The sequence below is a fragment of the Microtus oregoni genome, unplaced genomic scaffold (genome assembly GCF_018167655.1).
Source record: "Microtus oregoni isolate MIOR12 unplaced genomic scaffold, Mior012 000098F_ref0000018, whole genome shotgun sequence".
NCBI classification, from domain to species: domain Eukaryota; kingdom Metazoa; phylum Chordata; class Mammalia; order Rodentia; family Cricetidae; genus Microtus; species Microtus oregoni.
The window spans coordinates 2145863-2166872 of record NW_024544711.1 but is presented as its reverse complement, the minus strand read 5'-3'; the positions used below and the strand labels follow the sequence as shown (position 1 = coordinate 2166872).

Genomic DNA, 21010 nt, shown 5'->3' with positions numbered 1-21010 from the left:
CTGTCACTGGAAGCAACAGCCTGCATTTCCTCCTCACGCTGGTGCCTCGGGAAGCGTGGGCAGCAGGCGGCAGGCTGCCACAGGGAGGACCCCTCCTGTGCCTGAAGGCCAGCCACAGCCCCTTGCTGCCTGACTGGGCCCGAAGCCCACTACATGCGGATCTGGACTTTCAGTCCCAGGAATAGGCTCATGTCACTTGAGGTCTCCAGGCTCTGTGACCTCAGGAAAGCCCTCAGCCCCACACCCGTGTTCTCTATCATCAAACAAGAGATTGAAGCACGGCCGTTCTGCTTCCTTCCTGCAGCAAAACCCACTCCTTGGTGATTCTAGAATCCCAACACGACATAAATCCCGACTTAAAACATCCTTTCGTTGCAAGCAGCCTATGATTCTAGACTCCTATCACTAAAAATTCTAGACTGCCAAGATCTGGCAGCCCTTGGGAGGGGCTGTATCCAGCCCACCTCTATCTCCTATGCTGGGCCAGTTAACCAATCTCCTACCTAGCTTTTGGAGAGGGGACTGAGTTTCTTGTATCAGGGTCAACAGGAAATGACATAAAGCTGGGGCATACTATGGGCTGGGGGAGGAACCAGTCTAACCCCAAGGGGACAGGCCACCTCCTGGCACACAGGGCCACTAACGACACAGATGTCAGGAAATGAGCTTGTGGAGGAGCAAGAGTTGGTGGCTGGTGTGTGTGTGTGTGTGTGTGTGTGTGTGTGTGTGTGTTCGCGCACGTGCACACGCGCGCCTGGGCTCCCTCCTCCAAAGGAGGGCCCAGCCCACATCAGGTCAACACTGGCCTCTCTGCTTCTCAGGTTCCAAGCCAAGCTCCTGGCTTTATCTCCCTGTCTTCGCCACCCACTGGTTCCTGCTTCCCACCACAGTCCCTTCACCTCCTGGGGCTGGCCGCAGTCGAGGCCAGCTGGTAGGTAGCCAAAAAAAGACTCCAAGTTGGAGCCCAGTTGACAGATAGAAACAGTGAGGTCCAAGGAGAAGATAGGACTTGCCCACTGGTTCTGCCCAGCAGGTCCCTGGTCTGCGGCCGCTCAGCACCTCACATACCACTATGCTTCACAGAGCCAGTAGGGGTCTACACACCAGCCTGTCTACCCCCACATCGCAGTGTACTCTGAGAAAGTTCACTCACACCGCCGGTTCATTCATTCATTTACCCAAGGGTCAGCCCCCCCACACTGCTGGGATGATGGGATTGGGGGAGGGGCGGTGGGGTGGGAGAAACCCAGACCTATGTTTGGTAAACATTTAGGCAGAGTGGAAAGGGCAGAAAACCACCACACACTGACGACTCTAGCTGTCCTTAGGGTCCTCACAGCCTGTCACGAACTCACTTTCCTCAGAAAGCAGAAAAGGGCCAGAAAGATGCATCGCTCAGTGGGGCTCAAGGTGGGTTCGTCATTCTCATATTCACTGGGAGCAGAGCCTGACCCAGTGTCATCCTGGGATTCCTGGAGGCAGGATCGCAGTTTCCAACGGAGGTAGAGGTAAGAAGAGCCAGTGGCTGTTTTGCTTTTCTGACCTTCAGATTGAACCCCAGTTTCTGTCTCTGGGTTTTTATTAATCATGTGACAATAGCTACCCCCTTGAACACTCACACGGTGCCAGGCACTGGGGTACTGGGGTACGGAAGAGTCACCGCCACATCCCACTTGCAAGCCCAGCAACGAGCAGGCTCAGAAACCTTGCAAGCAACTGATGAATGAGGGAGCCGAGGACCGGAAGTACAACCTAGCACGTGCTTGTGACTAAGCAGGTCTCACCACATACGCTGCGTGTGCACACACCTGAGTGTGTGAGCGCCGTGAGGGATCCGGCCACTCTGGCTCGGCACCTCCTCACTCCTGCCCATGATCTAAGCCGAGGAACTACGGCATGGACAGGGACTAGGCCCAGTGCAGGGAGAGGCTGGAAAGATGTTTCTCATAGCTCTGGCCAGGAGACTACGGGCCTAGGTTAGGCTCCTTGGTAGAAGATAGAGTGGCTGCTGAGTACTAGGCCTCTGGTACCCTCACTGTAGGCTCATTCCAGCACGGCAGACCAAGAGAGCCTGAGAAGGTCAGGAGAGGTCAGAGGCAAGGGAGGGATTGGTCTCCCCAAAAGCCACATGGGGTCTGCCAGACAGGACAGAGTGAGTCCAAGGCTCCCCAGGGGCCACTGGGCAGGTCTGGCTCTGCCCTGCTGAACACAGCAGCTGGAGAGGAGTAAATACGGCGTCCCAGTCGCATTCTTGGGAGGCCAGCACGGCGGCCTGCCCGCGGTTCTAAGCGGAGCACTGCAGCCAGGCCCAGGGCTGCCACTGCCCTCTTCCCAAACAAACAGAAAAATAAATAAAACCAGCTCTCACGCCAGCCAGCCAGCCAGCCAGCCAGAGGAGGGGGCAGGAAGGGGCGGAGGGCGCAAGGACAGGCAGGCAGACCAGTTGCCACGGTTTCTGTTCCACTGGGAAGGGGGGGACCAACAAAAGGGAAAATGGAGAAAAAGCAGATGAGACGGCCAGAGATGTCCTGGGAAGGGGTGGGTGTAGGTGTCACCCGTAGAGGTGCAGAAGGAAAGACAGGGGTAGTCGCAGTGGTCACAGCCAGAGAAGGTAGGGGCAGCGGCTGGGTCAATAACTCAGTGACAGAGATGTTTGGGCTGCAGACAATGGGGGCCCTGTGGGCTGGGGCAGGGGTCGACTTGAAGGGCCATGAAATATTAAAGAGCCCAGGCCAGTGAGTGACAGAGGTCAGAGAATTCAGAAGACTAGCCAGTAAGAGATAGGGGAGCCTGAGGCTGAAAGCAGCCCCCACCTCTGTCACAGCCTGTCCAACAGAGGACATGCAGAGGGTGGGAGGGACCATGGGGATTAATGACAGGAGAGAGCCCTCTGCAGTTCACTCCCCCCTCGGGCTGAGTTGGGTATGGCCAGCCTTCCTGAGCTGCTAACCACCCCAATAAGAAAGCCAGGAGGCCTGTCAACACAGTGGCTGCCATGGTGCCTCCTGGGGGAAGAGGGGTAGACACCTCTTCCCTGGGGGGCACGAGGGGGGGGGGTCCAAGCAAGTCACCATGCAGCAACCAGCAGGCCATTCCCTGGCCCCACTACCAGCCTCACGACCTTGGCCAGTCCCTTGCCCTCTATGTCCATGTTGTTCTACCCATGCCAGGCTTCATGTGCGGAAAGAAAGGAAGGAAAAAAATAACATAAAATAACGTGGCAACCTGCTGGGGCTCAGCATCCTGAGTCCTGTACACCAATCCCCTCGGTCCACTTTGCAGACAGGGAACATGATGCATCCAGGGTGAGACATCCCTGGATATTAGAGATCCCTATAATACAAAAAAAAAAAAAAAAAAAAAAGAGATCCCTATGCTCCCGCCCATTCACTAGGAGTAGTTCTTGATGCTGTAAAAGACAACTTCTAAACCAAATCTGATGCGGCATTATTGCGTCTTTAATCCCAGAAAAGGCAGGTGGATTTCTGTGACTTCAACGCCAGCCTGGTCTATCTATATGGTGAATTACAGGACAGCCAAGGCTATATAGAGAGACTCAGTCTCAAAAATAAAAAAAAAAAACAAAATCCAACCCAACCAACAGCAAAAGAGCCAATTTCAGCCAGGCAGCGGTAGCACATTCCTTTAATCCCAGCACTCAGGAGGCAGAGGTGTGGGGGGGGGGATCTCTGTGAGTTCAAGGTCAACCTGGTTTACAGAGTTGAGTTCCAGAACAGGCTCCAAAGCTACAGAGAAACCCTGTCTCAACAACAACAACAACAACAACAACAACAAAACCCACAAAAAACAAAACAAAAAAAAAATAAAGACAAAAACCCAACTTATGTTGACTGCTGACTGTCTGAGGTCCCCCCTCATGCTGAGTCCTTGTATTCAATCTGAAACTGGTCTCAGTGAGGTAGCCACTTATTGTCCTACCTCAGAGGTAAGAAAACAGGTTAGCAGAAATTGTCACACAGTCAGTCACAATGGCCAGGACTCACAGCCAGGTCTAATGATCTCTCTGTAGTCCTGCCATTCATGTGTACTTGTCTGGGTGAAGTCCAGGGATGGTACTGGGGATCCAGTAGAAGGCCTTGGGGGTCCCATGAGCCCCCCAAAGCATTATGGCTGGGAACAGTTATCAGGAAAGAGAAAAACAAGGCTATGGCTAGAAGCGCTGGAACGTACATCCCAGTATGTGGAAAAGCAGAGGAAGCAGGGGCTCGGCAAGTCTGAGGTTGGCCTGAACTGTATAGCCAAGATCAAGATGCTGTCTGGAAAAAGAAAAAACACAGACTAAAAGGTAACTTCTGTGCTAAGTGAGCAGTAACTGCGACAGGCAGGAGCTGCGCGCAGCCTACGGAGGCCATGGTCAAGGTATGGCCTACGGGCCTGGCTAAAGGGACCCGCCTATTCTACACAGAGCCCTGTACCCGCTAAAAGACAACCTATTTCTGGACAGAGGGATAGTAGAGTTGGCTCAAAAGGGCTGGTGGAACCCTGTCTTGCTGGTCTCCAGGGTCCTGACTTTAGCTCTAGGGTCACTGTACCAGGAACTAATCACCCTCCCAGAGTCCCTAGAGCTAGTAGAAGGGAAGTTGGGATTGCCCACCACCCCCCAATCCCTGCAAGCCCAGAGGGAGGCCAGCATCAAGAGGCAGGAAATGAAGAAGAATTTGCAATCTAATTGAGCTGGCGGGGGATTAGGCAGCAGAATGCAATTACAGAGGCTGGAGCAGGGCCAGGGGCACTGACACCCCAAGATGTAGCCTTGCCCAGGTAACTGGGTCCAGCTACTCTCGAAGCAAGAAATATTCAACTAGGCGAGGGGAAAACAGGTGAGCAAGGCTTGAGGCTAGCCCACTCTTCCTTAGAAGACTGTCCAAGTTTCAGCTCTGAGGGACGCAGGAAGTTTAACAGGGACACACACACCCTGGAGAATCCAGGACAAGCCCACGGTCTCTCATGAGAGGTCAAGGCAGACAGGCAGGCACTCTCACAGGCTCTGCTCATGCGTGTGCACACGTGATTGTGATCCCAGGTAAGTCACACACACTGCTGTTTACCTGCATAGGGACACACTCTAACCTGCAGATACACAACCAAAGACCTCTGCTGCCACCGGCTCCAGCAAAGGGGAGAAGCATAAAAAACACCCATGACCTTAAAATCCTTTTATTCTTATAATCACAGGCTGCCATCGCCGTGGATATGCGCTGTCACCCCGGCCCCAGCCTGTCTCCCTCCAAGGCTTCCAAAACTCCCAGCAGGCAGGCCGACCGGGAGGCTGCCCAGTTACTGCGGGGAGGGGGAGGGGCACAACTGAGCAGAAAAGGTTTTAAGCTTCACAAGCAGGGAGGGAGGAACTCAGAAAGTCAGAATGGCAGACAGAGTAATATAGAAAGAAAAAAGAAGACAGACACCAGCCACTAACTACTGCCCCCCCCCAGCTCAAATATGCCTACCGCTTCAATAGTCACACCACTTAAGGCGTGAACACGTCTGGATTTATAAAACCCATATAAAACAGACACACACCAGAAGCCAGGAGTGGTAGGGCACACCCTTAATCCTAGAACTAGGGAGGCAGACAGATCTGAGTTCAAGGCTAACCTGGTTTACAAAGTAAGTTCCAGGTCAGACCCTGTCTCAAAACAAACACATACAAACACGAAACTCTACAAAATTCCAAGTACTTGAAACATAAAGAATATGCACACATGCACACACAAGCAAACGTGCGTGCCCACAAACACACACGTAGTATGTAGGGGACATGGCCAACATTCAGACATGCCATTTCAGACTTAAGCGCATGAGGTGTATGTATGTACACGTACAATGCAGATACACATAACCATTCGCAAAATAACCCATCTTAGACTTCCACATTCTCAGGCAGATACACTCTGCACACAGATCAAAGATATAGACATACCATCCAGGTTCTCACACGGGAGATCCACACCGTGCCACACAACCCCATCGTAGTCAGCTGGCACTGCCTCTGGGTCTCTAAAGGGGCAGTCCTTTCTCACTGCCAGCCTGGGAAGGTGGGCTCAGCACCGAGGAGGCCGACAGAGTAAGGGGGAAGTTCCAGAATGCAGAAAAAAAAAAACTTTACTGGGATATTCTTGTTGGGCAGCAGTGCGTGAGTAACGGGGGAGGCTTTTTGTGGTCTGGTGAGTTCCAGCTATGAGTGAGAGTTTAACTATTAATATACTTAAGCGGCAAGGACACTTCGTACGCGCGCGCACACACACACAGCCACACACAGCCCCAGGATGAGATCAAGCGGCATGGGTAAGAGGGTAGCGGGAAGGTAGAGCTTCCACCCAGCTGCACCTCTAGACCACAGAGGCAGAATGAATAGGTACCCCCAGAATGGCAAAGTGACCAGCAACTTCTATTCCCCATCAGAGAATGAACAAACGAATCACATGTAATAACAGCGGGTAAATCAGCCCAGGACCAGTGAAAGCAAACGCTGCAGAGTTAGCTGTGACTAAAGGATCACATCCCAGAATTCTAAGAGCAGGACCAGGTCTGTCCCACCTGTATCCCTCCGGTTCTCTACTTCACCATACACCCTTGGAAATCAATGGGCTTTAGCTCAGTCCAAAGCTCTCTCACTCCTTCTGGGGATGTCTTCCAGATCATTGCATGCTCTCATGAGTAACTAGGTGGGGACCTTAAAAAGATGGGGTACTTCATCTACAGAGACAATCATGCCCCACATTCCTATGGGCCCCAATTTTGTACTTGCCAAACGGGTATCAGAAAAGAAACAGCAAAACTGAGAGGTCACCATGGGAGCCCGGGGCACATATCAGGCGAGGGGTTTGAGCCATGGATTCAGAACCCTCCCCTTCCCTTCCCCCATGCAGCCTAGCTCAGCCCAGCCGGGTGGACATTCCAGGCCTCACGTGATAAAGGGGAGGCCATTGGCCCTCCGGTAAGTCAACAGGGGAGATAGGAGGCCCAGGCCAGGGTCACCTGCTGAGCTGGGAAAACGGGCCCAAAGACACATAAATAAGGCACTAACAAGCCAGCCAGCCAAGGGCCTAGCCGCAGAGGGCCCTCTGTACCACCTTGGAAAAGGGGGGGGGGGGACTTAAGCTTGGCTAGGGGCTTCCCCTAGAGAACCCAGCTCCAGCCAGGAGTGGGGGGGGGGGGGGCTACAGAGCCATCCGGGCTGCCTGGGAATCCAGAGGCCAACCTCCCTCAGCTGTTCCCACCCCTCTCCGGGGCAAAAATCAAACTGTCACCCCCTCCCTCCTCCCTGAGGAGAAGGACAATTTCCGTTCTGAGTGGGGAGGTGACAGCTGCAAAGCGAGCCACTACCCCCCCCCCCAACAAGCTCCAGCTTGACTCTCATCTAAGGAACTGCTAAATCAACACCATGCAGTTACAGGCAAAGTAGCCGCGGACAGCCTCCTCGCACTGCTCTCAAAAAGGGGATGGGAAGGCTTTCCAGCTAAAGCCAGGACACAGGAGTCTTTCGGTAAAGGGTCAGGCCAAGCGTAGGCCCCCAGGCGACCCCTAACCATCTCATTTAAATGCTTCCCAACACTAGGACCGTACACCCCGAAGCCGAGGGCGGGGGCAGCTGAGGTGGCGCCGGGGCGTTCAAACCGCGCTCCAAACAAGTCCGCAGCGACCGTGCTCGCAGCCCCCGCCAGGCGGCCCCAGCGGAAAACTTGAAAGGGACTCTGTTTGCCGGCGGCCCTGGGGCGGCTCCGGCGGGGGCGGGGGCGAGGGCCAGCGATCACACGCCCCCTTCCCCAGCGCTTCCTGGGCAAACCCGCCGGGCAAGGGAGGGCTCCGCACACTACAAAACCAAGGGCTGCAAACTATGCGGGGGCACAGGGAAAGGTGGGGATCAAGGGCCTAATCCGCATCTCGTTTTGGGCACCCCCAACTGGAGGACCCAACTCTCAGACCACCCAGGGTCCCGGGGAGCAAAGTAGGGTGCGGCTGCCAAACCTTCATTTCCCCCTTTCTCAGGAGACTAGGGGGATCAAGTCTTTCAAGATGAGTCATTACAGAACCCCCAAATCTAATGGTACCTCCTTGTAACCCGTGGCACTAACCCAACTCTGCGCACCCCTTACGATTCCCTCAGGAGAAAAAAAAAGGAAATTTTTCTTGCTTCCTTCCGTTGCACACTAGCTCTTGTGACAGGTTCCCTACTTAAAAATCGGGGTCCCTCACTTTTGGTCGGACCTATATATAAACAAAGCCAGGCGCACCCCGCGCTCCCCGCCGGAAAACAGCCCATTCCGGGCGAGGACAACTTCCCCCCAGTCAGAAAATTAACACATTCCTCTCGCGGCGGCTCAGCCCCCGGCTCCAGGGATGGGCTCCAGGGATGCGAAAGGGAGGGGGCTCGGGCGGGACTTCGGGGGTAAATTCGGGGCCAAAGCAGCGTGGCAGGAGCCTGGGATGCCCGCCCCCTGCAGCCTTGCAGCTGAGGAACACCCCCCCATTCTGCGTCCCCGGCTTTGCACGCAGCTGGGCACACGCGGAGAGGCAGTCCGAGACTCCCCAAGGCCGTAGAGGACAGAAGAGAGGCCGCCTGGCCAGCGGAGGTGGGGGTAATATACTTTGACGGGGAAAAAAAAAAGGTCAAACTTGATCAGCCCGCCAGGCACCCTGCAGGCAGCGGGGGCGAGGAGCCGAGGAGAAACACACAGAAGTGGCCGCCGCCTCTTCCAAGTCGAAGGCACGGCCACGAGTGGTCCGTGGCGCTCGGGGCAGTTACGGTCGCCCACAAACACAGGGTAGCGAGCGGGGTCTGATGCGGGGAGTACGCGCCGCAGATCTGCAAGCAGCCGCCCCCGCAGGCGCAGCACCCGCCCTGCACTGCGAGGTGAGGACCCCCAGGCGCCCGCGAGCACCAGTGATTGGGAAGGAAGCGTCCCCCGCAGAGAGAGCTCCAGCCTCGCTCCTCCGCTCCCAGCCCGCCGTCCTCGACCCTAAAACCCCTCTTTTTGTCTGAACTCAGTGATCTGCGACCGAGCACACTGCGGCTTGGGAAGGCTTGGATATAGCAGCGGCCACCGAGCGATCACCGGAGCTAGGTCTCCCAGGCCCCGCGGTTCAGGCTGCGGGCGTCCCCCGCCCCTCCCAAACACCGACCCCTCCTTCCCCATCCCTGGCTCTCCGCACCTGAACTTCGGGGGAACCCGCGCCACCAAACTTTCCGCGGACTTGGAGCGAACTCCGGCCCCGGCCGCGCACGGAGCCCCGGGGGAGGAGAGGGAGGGAGGCGGGGAAGGGGAGGGGGCTGGCCTCCCGGGGGGGGCCGAGGGAGGGCCGTGGCCCGACACCTACCGGCTCTGCGAGTCGTCCGAGCCGCCACGGTCGCCGCGAGGCCGAGGGGGAGGGGCGGGGCGGGGAGCGGCGCTCCGCTCTGGGCACCGCCGCGGTGCGCTCCGCTCCAGTCGCCCGCCGCGCCCGGGGCCAGAGCCGGAGTCGCGCCGCCGCGGCTGGCCCGAGGCGGGGAGGGGGGGGAGCCTGCAGCACCTGCCCCTCCTCCCCCTCCCCGCGGCCCAAATTAAAAAACAACAAAAAGCAACTAATCACCCCGGAGCGCAGCGCCTCGCGGCGCGGCGGGCGGAGGACTCGGCGTGCGGCGCCCGGACTCAGCAGGCGACGCGCATGGCTAGGCACAGGCTGGGGACGCGGGGTCGGGCTGTCGGGGGCGAGGCTCTCCTCTTCTGGCTCTGCTCGGACGCCTGCTCTCGCCGCCGCCTCTACATCCCAGCTCAGGCTCCGCCGCCTCTGCCGCCGCGCCGCGCGCCCGCCCGGGCAGAAGCTCCGAACGCTGCCCGGGGGCTGCCGGCAAAACCCGGACCGGACTAGCGGCTCCCTCACACACACACCCCCCCCTCCACCTCGGATTCCCTTCCTCCTCCCGCGGTCTCCCTCCCAGAGCCGCTTTGGCCACTTGGACGCCGCAGGCTGTGAAGCTGGAGCCGCAGCCCCTGCGCCTCCCGATTCCAGCGTCCTGGCGAGGTCCGCCCAGGCTCGGCTCCCCCGCGAGCCCTGTTTCACCTTTTTTCCGTGCAACTTTACAAATAAATATTTCCCCCACCCCCTTTATAAGAGATGCCTGGACATGGAGACGCACCTTCTGGGGAAAATCCACCGACCTTCTGTCCCTTATTCAGCTCTTCCCTGGGGCAGCAAGCTACAGGAATTGAGAGGGAGGGTTTGGCTGCCCACCCTCCAGCTCAGGTGTTTGTCGGTCCACCGACTCTCAGTTCAAAGACCGCACCCCTCCCAAAACCACTTTTCCTGCATGCAGTAGATACTAATTCCACCGGAAGAAAGGAGCAAGAGTCCTGTTCCCATTTCACAGATAAAGAAACTGATCAGAGAAAGGACGTTTGGCTTCTTTTTTTTTCCTAGAGCCGTGGCCTATGAACTGAGAATCTGAAATAGTACTTAAAACAAAGCAACAGATGAGCAGCTAAGAGAGCTAAATCTCAGCCCTGTGTAATAGAATAGGTACCTTGTGGGAACAGCTGATTTGAGCCCCCATGTCTCTGCACCGATTCCATCTGTGCCTCTGCCCTTTGACAACGTCCCCTCCTGTATCTGCCCAGCTTGGGCTAATCCTACAGCTGATGTCTTCTCAGAGAACTATAGAATGAGCCCTGGACTCCTGTCGTCCCGGAGTGATAGTTATGCAGTCTTCAGGGATTCAAGCAGTTAGAACGCAGAGAAAGCACAGACCCTAGACCCACGAAGGAGAAGGGGCGGTGAGGTTGGGGGCGTCAGCTTGGTGCTAAGTATTACAGTCTGATATCAAGTGGGGTCCAGATAACAGGGAGTTAACTGCAACCACCAGGGTGCCTCAAGCCACAGGCCCTGGCCTCTATGGGAGAAGCGAAATCGCCTCGCACAGCTGCTTCCTCTCTCTGGTTGTGGGTCTCCCTAGAGCTGGGACTAATACCCACCCTCCGGGCCATCTGTGTATGGACTTAAGGCTTTAACCCAGTTGGGGTCGGGGTGGAATGTCAAAGGGCAGAGCTCATCTGGAATGTGTTACCTGTCCCGCACTCTTGACTCCCCGGGCACTGGGGACACCTCCTCATCAATTCTTTCCTACCTAGTGTCTAGTGGATGCCTTAGCTGGTTTCTTCACAGTCAACCCGAACAAGCCTGTTGGCTAAGTAAGAAGGTGTTTGCTATAGAACCAGAACCATTCTTTTTTTTTTTTAATATTTATTTATTTTATGTATATGAGTGACCTGTCTTCAGGCACACCAGAAGAGGGCATCAGATCCTATTGCAGATGGCTGTGAGCCACCATGTGGTTGATGGAATTGAACTTAGGACCTCTGGAAAACCAGCAACTGCTCTTAAGCGCCTGCTCTCTGGAACTAGGAGCTAGAAGATCCTGACCCAAGAAGAAAAAGGACCCGCAGGTAGGTGCTTGAAGGGTAGAGCCAGGACAGAGTCAAACCCTGCACACTGGGAAATGGCTTTGTGCTGGAAGTCTGGCTCACTCAGTAAATAAAAATGCTTTCCTTTCCAGTAGGAAGACCTGAATTTGATACCCAGAATCCGGACTTGTAAACCCAGCCTTGAAGAGGCCAAGACACAAGGATTCCTGGGGCTTACTGGCCAGCTACCCTCAACTAACTGGGAGCTCCATGCCACTGAGAAGCCCTAACTCAGAGGAGGTGGACAGCACTGTCCTCCAGCTCACACATACCTGTGTGCCTCAGTATTTGCACATATGCACCCATACACTTTAAAAAGGAAGATCTCTAAACCGGGATCTATGGGGGTTTGAGCGGAGCTTCATCTTAGGAATTTGCACTTTTTTTTTGACCCCCCCCCCCCCCCCCCCGGCCTCCAACAAACTCAAGAAACCAAAGGCTAAGGGTCTGCAGTGGAGAGAGCCAGGTCTCTCCTCAGGGAAATGAGAACCAATGCCTGGACTCAGTCTTCCCACCTCAACAACTGGGAGGGGCCCAGGTCCTCACTTGGCCAAGCTACTTGGGAAGCTGTTCCCATGGAAAACACACTATGAACAGGGAATGTTACATGGCTGCCATCTACTTATATTTCTATCATGAGTGTGAGCACAGGGGAAGACATCTAGGCAGGGGGAGGCAAGAAAGACCACATTTCTCAAGACTGAGGGAAGCCACCTTGGGTCTGTCCCTAACAAAATATTTTGGTTTACATTGTTACTAAGATTTCTACTGAGTTTTTCAAACAACCATCCTGCAAGTCTCCAGGACCTGTGTGGAGGGAGGGCCCCGCATTCTCCAGAGGGGAATGCAGCCGTCTAGGACCCTAGATTATTGTGTTCCTGCCACCCCCACCCCACCACGTCTAGGTACATCTTTCTCTCCCTCTCTCCTTTCCTGATCTCCTTTCCTTTCCACTAGCTACCCCAGCCTGATCATGCCCTCTTGAATCCCACAGATAATATTTGTCACCAGCATGAACTAAGCTCTTGCCCATCTCACTCTTTTTCTTGCTATCTTCTCCCTTTCTCAGATGAAGACATTAAAAAGTTGATGCTGAAGTTGTTCTCTAACACTGTGATTTGCTGTCTCTGTGAAGCCTCTTCCATACAATCGCTCTGTGGGGCTCTTCTGCTTCACATCCTGCCTTGGCTCCCTGCACTCCATAGGATCGGCTATAATTTCCCGAACTTTACATAGACTTTTCTTCTGTGTAGAGGAGCTGATCCAAGCCTGTCACAGTAGGTCCTGATGAAGACCCAATCCTCTCCAGCTGTCACTCCCAGCCTGAGTTTGGGCCATCTCTATAAGACCAGCAGTAGTGTTTCTGATACTTGGAAATGGTGTCTCTTTGGGCCGAACACAGTCTTTTCAGTCCATGATAGGTAATTAAAAAAAAAAAAACTTTAAATTTTTTGTTTTATATGTGTGGATGTTTTTTCTGCATGTATAGTTATGTACCACGAGTGTGAGAGCCCCGAAGAGGGTGTCAGATCCTGTGGAACTGGAGTTACAGATGGTTGTGAGCCGCCATTAGAGTGCTGGGAATTGAATTCAGGTCGTCTGGCAGAGCAGTCAGTGCTTTTAGCATTTGGACCATCTCTCCAGCCCCTAACATTTATTTTAATTTTATGTATATGGGCCTTTGCCAGCATGTATATCTGTGCACCATGTATGCAGTGTCTGTGAAGGCCAGAAGAGGGCGTCAGATCCCCTGGGACTGGAGTTACAGGTGGTTGTCAGCTGCCAAGGCCACTGGAAGAGCAGCCAGTGCCCTTATCTGTCATTTCTCCAACCCCACTAGGTACCGTTTTTGTTTGTTTGTTTGTTTTTGGTTTTTTTTTTATTTTTCAAGACAAGGTTTCTCTGTAGTTTTGGTGCCTGTCCTGGAACTAGCTCTTGTAGACCAGGCTGGCCTTGAACTCACAGAGGTCCACCTGCCTCTGCCTCCTGAATGCTGGAATTAAAGGCATGCACCACCACCGCTCGGCTGAAATGTATGTTTTACCCCTATACCATGGCCTGGCTTTGTGCTATCATCGCTCATAGGCCACTGTGATCACGTCACATAGAAATGGGTTTTTTTTCTCTTTTGGCTGGGCCAGGGATAAGATTTGCTCATATATAGAAGGTATTCAACCATTGAGTTGTATCCCCAGCCCCAGAAATAGGTTTATTTGTTCATTTGGCTGCATTTAGTCATCCACTACCACCAGCCATGAAAATCTTTTGAAGGTAAGGAGTGTCTCCCCACCATCCCTACTCCTGAAGTCTGTCTTTCTGAGTGAGAGCGTATATGAATTAGACACAAGCTGATTGCTTTCAGAATCTGTGGATTAAATATGCATAGGAAGCAGTCAGCTTGGTGCCAAGTTTACAACCCTATCTGAGGCCTTCCCTACAACTTCTGTGTCTCAGCTAATGCCCACCATTAACTGCACAGCTGGGAGATGGAGATGCCCGATGGAGGGGTGAGTCTCCAATAAAGATGACCCATTCAGAGCCCGGTTTGGCAGCACATGCCTTTAACTCCAGCACTTGGGAGGCAGAGGCAGGCGGATCTCTGTGAGTTTGAGGCCAGCCTGGTCTACAAAGAGAGTTCTAGGACAACCAGGGCTAAACAGAGAAACCCTGTCAGGGAAAAAATAAATGTCCCATTCAAAACCTTGCCTAATGTCATCTCCTTTCTCCTCTAGGACAGAATTCCTTCACCAGGATCACTGAGGATGGAAGGGAGAGAGCAGGAGCGTTTGCAAGCTTGCCTTCTGGGGTAGAATACAGGCCAGACTTTGATGGAGGGCACGCTGGATTGTGATTGCAGACAAAAGCCCACTGTGGACTCAGGCTTCCACTGGACCTTAGGTCTGTGTCACCTTCACCTCATGACAGCTGACAGAATAGACAGCTGTCAAACCAAAGGGAAGCATCAAACATGGTCCAGGCTTACTCCTGGAAAATTTGTCTGGTGGCTCACCCTTGCCTGAAAAAACGAAAGGGGATGGAGGAGAAAATCAGAGGGGACCTCGGCCCAGAACAGAACAGCTCTAGAGGCGGGGACTAGCCCATTTCCCCAGCCATGCACAGTTCTGCACATGTGTAAATGACCACAGACACGGGTCTACACTCTTACACTACAGGGAGTCAAACATACATGTATGTGTGTATGGAAGGGGAGGAGAGCAACATCAGTCTGGTGACTACCATGCCCCTGACAGTATCTCTTGACTTCTCCCTAGGCAGTCATGGGTCAACTGTCTGTCTAGTGGGAATATGACTAAATACCACAGAGGCCAAACTATGGCTCCAGGGCTCCCAGGTCAGGAAGGAGTAACTGAAGGAGAGAGGCCTAGGGGAGGTGGAGGGAAAGGCAGAGTCCTGTACTGGGGGAGGATACCTTGGGGCATTGAGAAGCTCGCCTGATCTCTATTTTTTTGTTTGTTTGTTTTTGTTATTGTTGTTTTGTTTTTTGAGACAGGGGTTCCCTGTAGCTTTGGGGTTGTCCTGGAACTAGCTCTTGTAGACCAGGTTGGCCTCGAACTCACAGAGATCTGCCTGCCTCTGCCTCCCGAGTGCTGTGATTAAAGGTGTGTGCCACCACTGCCCTGGCTCACCTGGTCTCTAAGTGTCTGCTCAGGCGGTAAGGCTAGGGTGGAGTAGCAAGAGGGAAGCCTGCTGGTTGAGGGGCTGGATGACTCTTCCTCTGTCAGACAGGGCCCCAGAGGATAAAGACAGGTGTTAGGTGCCCTCCACATTGAGGTTTCCTCTCACAGGGCAAGGCAGCTCCAAGACCCACCTACCAATCTCTACACTGTCCACCTCTTCAGACTACAGAAAATGGGGCGCTCAGGTTGTGCCTGGGGTGGGGTCTGGATGAACTGCTCTTTGAACTGGTGGGACTGGTTTTGTGTCTAGCCGCCTGGGCAGTCACGGGTTGCCTACTGGGCCAAGGAGAGATGCCTCAGGATGGGGCCCCTTGTAAATCGTTAACTCCCACAGCCACCACTGGGTCCCTTGGGCCCCACTCCCAGTCATGACTCTGGCCCTGAGTGCTCACCCACAGGCCAGAAGCCAAAGGTCAGAGGTCAGAGCCAGAGGTCTCAACACCTGAGCAAATCCTTCCCCTAACTCTCAAGGGGAGGGGAAGTTTCTGTGTGGATAGCTCTTCCCTCTAAATTCCGAGAGTTGTCATTCTGGTCAGCCCTCCAGTCTGCCTGTTGCAGCCCTGACCTTTGTCTCTAAGGAATTCTGGGTGGACCTCAGGGCAAGTCCCAGGCCCAGCAGCCCCACATAATCATGCCAGTCCCACCTCCTCAAAGGAGTGTTGGCGCCTAGATAAAGAATGGGATGAGGAAACCCAGCTGACACCGAGAACTGGGATTGGCCCCTAGCGTCTTCCCAGCTCCAAGGAATACAATAATGGTTGCCTTTTTGTTTGTTTCAATCAGGGTTTCTCTGGGTAACAGCCCTGGCTGTCCTGGAACTCTCTGTAAACCAGGCTGGCTTCAAACTCACAAAGATCCGCCTGCCTCTGCCTTCCATGTGCTGGGACTAAAGGCATGCACCCCTACCCCCTACCCTTGGCTATTTTTATTTTTTAGAGATGGGGTCTGGCTGGTATAGTCCAGGATGCCCTAGAACTCACAGAGGTCCACCTGCCTCTGCATCCAGAGTGCTGGGATTAAAGGTGGTAAGTAATCTTTTAGTGTGTGCAATTATACCCAGTATATTTTATTATTTTTGTAGATTTGTTTATATGCATGAATGTTTTGCCTGCAAGTATGTATGTGCACCATGTGTGCACCTGGTGCCTACAGGGGTCAGAAGAGAGCATCAGATCCTCTGGAGCTGGAGTTATGGTTGGTTGTGACTGAACCTAGGTCCTCTAGAAGAGCAGGTGCACTTAACCTCTAAGCCATCTCTCCAGCTCTTAGTATTTATTTATGTGTGTGTCTAAATATGCTAAATATGCTGGTGCCTGCAGGGGTAAGAAAATCCTCTGGAGCTGGAGGGACAGGTGGTCAACAGTCACCAGCATCTTGATGTAGGTACAGAAACTGAACAGGGGCCCTCTGGAAATAACAAAAAGCTTTGTTTTTTGAGACAAGGTTTCTCTGTAGCTTTGGAGCCTGTCCTGGAACTAGCTCTTGTACACCAGCTGGCCTTGAATTCACAGAGATCCGCCAGCCTCTGCCTTCCAAGTGCTGGGATTAAAGACGAGCGCCACCACCACCCAGCAGCAAGCTCTAACTGCAGCTCTATCTCACCAGCCCCACACAACCTGGATTTTGACCCTAGAAGGAGTCTAGCTCATTTTATATTCTGAAGCTATACGTGAGAAGATATAATAAACTCTTTTCCCCGGGCATAATACTGCAGGAATTTCTGATATGGGAATAATAGGGGACATACTTAGGCAAAAATAATATCAGTTGGGCAGTGGTGGCACTCAGGAGGCAGAAGCAGGTGGAGCTCTGTGAGTTCAAGGCCAGCCTGGTCTAGTGAGTTCCAGGACAGTCAGGGATACACAGAGAGACCCTTGGGAAACAAACCAAAACCATCACTATCACCACGTCTCTGGGGGCTCTGCTCCCAGCATACCCTCAGGTGCTGCCTCCACCCCCAAAAGCCTGTTTCAAACAAGCCAATGAGGGAGGCTGACGGTGTTGCCACCCTTTTCACTAGGGAGGTGTCGTAGAAGCCGAGGAGACGGGAAAAACATCAACTTTTTTTTTTTTTTTTTTGATTTTTCGAGACAGGGTTTCTCCGTAGCTTTTGGTTCCTGTCCTGGAACTAGCTCTTGTAGACCAGGCTGGCCTCGAACTCACAGAGATCCGCCTGCCTCTGCCTCCCAAGTGCTGGGATTAAAGGCGTGCGCCACCACCGCCCGGCTAAAACATCAACTTTTAATAGAGATTCGTAACTGATTCCCTAAAGAAATATGAAGAGTTACTTATGGCATGGCTAAATTGGGCACACTTCAATCGGGCTGTTGAGAAGTTATTAAGATACATACAGCTACATGAGCTCTGTCAGGACTGGCTACTTTTCCAGCTAGAGAGGTCTTCTGGTCTGGGCTGCCTTGGCTCCAACTCAGAGCTAGGGAGAGAGGGAAGAAGCCCCACCTCTTGGCTCCAGAGCCCACTGCCCAGTGGCCCAGAAATTCTAGCAAGGGAAATTAAAACAGGAGTAGACTCCCCCCCCCCTCTGGTTTTTCAAGATAGGCTTTCCTCTGTATATAGCAGCTCTGGCTGTCCTGGAACTCACTTGTAGACCAGGTTGACCTTGAACTCCCAGAGATCTGCCTGCCTCTGCCTCCCGAGTGCTGGGATTAAAGGTGTGCGCCACCATCGCCCAGCTCCATCACCATTGTTGTATACCAAGTAATTTCTCTGTTTATTCCTGTGACCCAGGACTGACAGTAGGCCTTACACGTCTCCATCTTCTCCATCTCTGCTGAGGGTCCCGCCCCCAGTTGATGCTGTTATTTTAGAGGAATGGTCCTGGTTGCTATCTCAGGGATGAGAAGAAAGGCCAGTGAGCCAGTGTCTGCTCGGGGCTGCAGTGGATCTGTCTTCCCTAAAGCTTATTTGCCTTAGCCCTTCCTTCACTGCCTCCCCTGAAAGTTAGGGAAGGCAAGAACCATGCTACCCCCCTCCCTGCCCCAGCTAGATAGAACTGGACTCCACACATTGGTCAGGCAAAGGTGCTATTTTTTTCTGGAAATTATTTTTATTTCATGTGCATTCATGTTTTGAATGCATGTATGTGTGAAGGTGTTGGACCCCCAACAATGGAGTTACAAGCAGCTATGAGCTGCCATGTGGGTGCTGGGAATTGAACTTGGGCCCTCTGGAAGAGGGGTCAGAGCTCTTAACCGCTGAGCCACCTCTCTCCAGTCCCCAAAGACTATTTTAAGCCCCAACCTCAGACCCTTCCTTAAGGCCCACCTCCTTCTTATCCTGGGACCCTGTATACTGGGATCTTCTGGATGTTTAAACATTCATCTTAAGTGCATGCGTCTTTTGCCTGTATGCGTGGTACATGAAGAGGCTAGACGTATCAGTTCTCTTTAAAACCGAGGTTGGAAATTGTCACGTGGGTGCTGGGAGTCAAATCAGTGCTCTTAGCCACTGGGCCATCTTTCCAGGGCAGGTCTTACACTTTTTATTTTATGATTTATTTATGTATACAGGTCTGTATGTGCAGGTGTCTGGCCAGAAGAGGGCATCAGATCATCTGAAGCTGGAGTTACAGATTATATGTCTTATTTATACGAAAGATTTGATTATTTTTATTTTAAATGTTGTTTTTCTACTGCTTCTCAATTCTTCAGAGTTCCTGTATGACTTGCACAGAGATAGCCTGTCCTGTCTCTTGTGCCCCTGCACATTAGGAACACATCCAGGGGAGGAGTTATTGTAACTGCCCCCCCCCCCCCAGCAGTGGTGACACTTGAGGGATGCTCTCCTTCCTGGTAGACATTACTGGGAGGAGCGCCTACATTTATCTCTGTCTTTCTCCTGGCTCCCTTATCTTTTGCTGTGGATGCCCACTGGATCTTCGGCCACGGACATTGCTAGCTGTCCCCTGGTACCTTGCTTTTTCAAGGCTCCTGACTAACAAACGGTAGGATGATTTTTCTTCCCTCCCATTAGCCAAAACAAAAGTCATTTCCACAAGAATCATTCCAGAGGGTTAAAGTCCATGACCATCATTGCCGGGAGAAAGGCAGCAAGTAGACAGGCATGGTGCTGGAGCAGCAGTTGAGAGCTCCCTTCTTCCATAAGTAAAAGGCAGAGTTATTCCTTTTTTTTTTTTTTTCTTTTTTGGTTTTTCGAGACAGGGTTTCTCTGTGGTTTTGGAGCCTGTCCTGGAACTAGCTCTTGTAGACCAGGCTGGTCTCGAACTCACAGAGATCCGCCTGCCTCTGCCTCCCGAGAGTTATTCCTTTTAATTATGTGTATATGCGGGTGTCTGTGCATATGTACACATGACTTCAGTGCCTGGGGAGGCCAGAAGATGGCGTTGGAGAACAGGTGGTTGTGAAGCACCTGACTAGGATGTTAGGAAACTGCAAGGGCAGTTAACACTGTTAGCTGCCGAGTCATTTCTCCAGCCACTTAACCGCCTTTCACTATTTATTCCACGCAGTGTCCACAGATGTCAGAAGAGGGCATTAGATCCCTTGAGCTGGAATTTCAGATGGCTGTGAGCCACCATGTGAGTGCTGGAAATCAAACCCAGGCCCTCTGCAAGAGAAGCAAGTTTTTAAGCACTGAGCCATCTCTCCACTACCCCACCCCTCCCAAACTGTCTTAATCTCATGTCAGTGCCCATCTCCATTTCCTCAGCCTTGTCCACTCAAGCAATCTTATCCCTCCAGCCACAAAGGCAGATGAAGACTTCTCTTCCCAAAGTATAATCACACATTAGCCAGAAGACTGTAGTTCTGGGCACTGTTTCTGCTGGGGCCCGAATAGGAAGGATGACTTAGGAAAGAAGTGGATTAGGCAGAAGTAGGGACTTCCTATTAGCAAGCCTGCATCAAGCTTTCCCTCCTCTGCCTGCTTGTGGAGGCGACTCCAGAGGGCGCCCCAATTCCATTTCTCTGGTTCAGGGGCTCTGGGTTGGCAGTTTAACCAGTACCACTTAGCTAATTCAGTGTTGTCTTCCCTCCTGCCTTCTGGAGCAGCTCCGTGTTCAGGTGGCCCAGCTGACTGTCAGCTGGCTGAGCCCGCTGGACCTGTGTTCACAATCTCTCTCACACTCTCAGCAAGAGATGGCTGAGTTCTGCCAGCACCACCATAGCCAATAATGACCTTGAGGGAGGAGCCAAGACACCACGGGAAGGAGGTTGATCATCATCAATGCTGGTGTGCCCGTCCTAAGACACATCACCCTCAATGACAGGTTACTGAAGCACCCCAAGTGGCTCTATGACCTCATCTACTCTCCTGCTTCCACAATTGGTAGTGAGGTAATGGCACCAAGCCTGAATAGGATAAGCAAGGATGTCAAAAATCCAGCCATCTCAAGCAAGCAGTTTGCTCCAGCTAGTAGTAGGGGCCATTTCCAGTAACTCTGATCTGAGACAGCTGGGGACAGGGTTGTTTTGGGATATCACCCCTTCACTACTGCAGATGTCTGACATCCCCAAGACATTCTGTTTATCTTCTCCGGGTATTGGTCCTGAGATAGATCATGGTTACTTGGCAATGTTTGAAGACCCACCCCAGCCTCCCCCCAATACTGGGCAAGTGCTGTACCACTGAGTTGTCTCTTTTTGTTACTGCTGCTCTTAGGCAGGATCTCATGCTCAAGCCCTGGCTGACCTAAAACTCACTATCCAGACAAGGCTGGCTGTCAAATCCACAGTGAGATCATACTGCTTCAGACTTTCAGGTGGGGTTAGAGGTGAGTGCTTCCTTATCTAGCCCCTGAGAACACTTTGATAAGAGTCACACTTTTGCAACTGGTATCTAAAACCAGAAATCATTCAGATGGATAAATAATTT

The 21010-nt window shown here is 52.8% G+C and overlaps 1 protein-coding gene across 3 annotated transcripts in view; it reads right to left on the bottom strand.

The window, feature by feature from the left end:
• LOC121443026 (CXXC-type zinc finger protein 5) overlaps nucleotides 1-9909 on the bottom strand; it is a 31126-nt gene extending 21217 nt beyond the window's left edge. The window contains exon 1 of one of the 3 annotated variants that reach the window (XM_041644710.1): nucleotides 9340-9909. The gene's annotated coding sequence lies outside the window, so the exon portion shown is untranslated. Of the gene's footprint in view, nucleotides 1-5941; nucleotides 6053-9339 lie in introns of those variants that run through there. The other 2 variants (XM_041644711.1, XM_041644712.1) reach the window with 2 other exon arrangements.
• Nucleotides 9910-21010: the final 11101 nt, after the last annotated feature.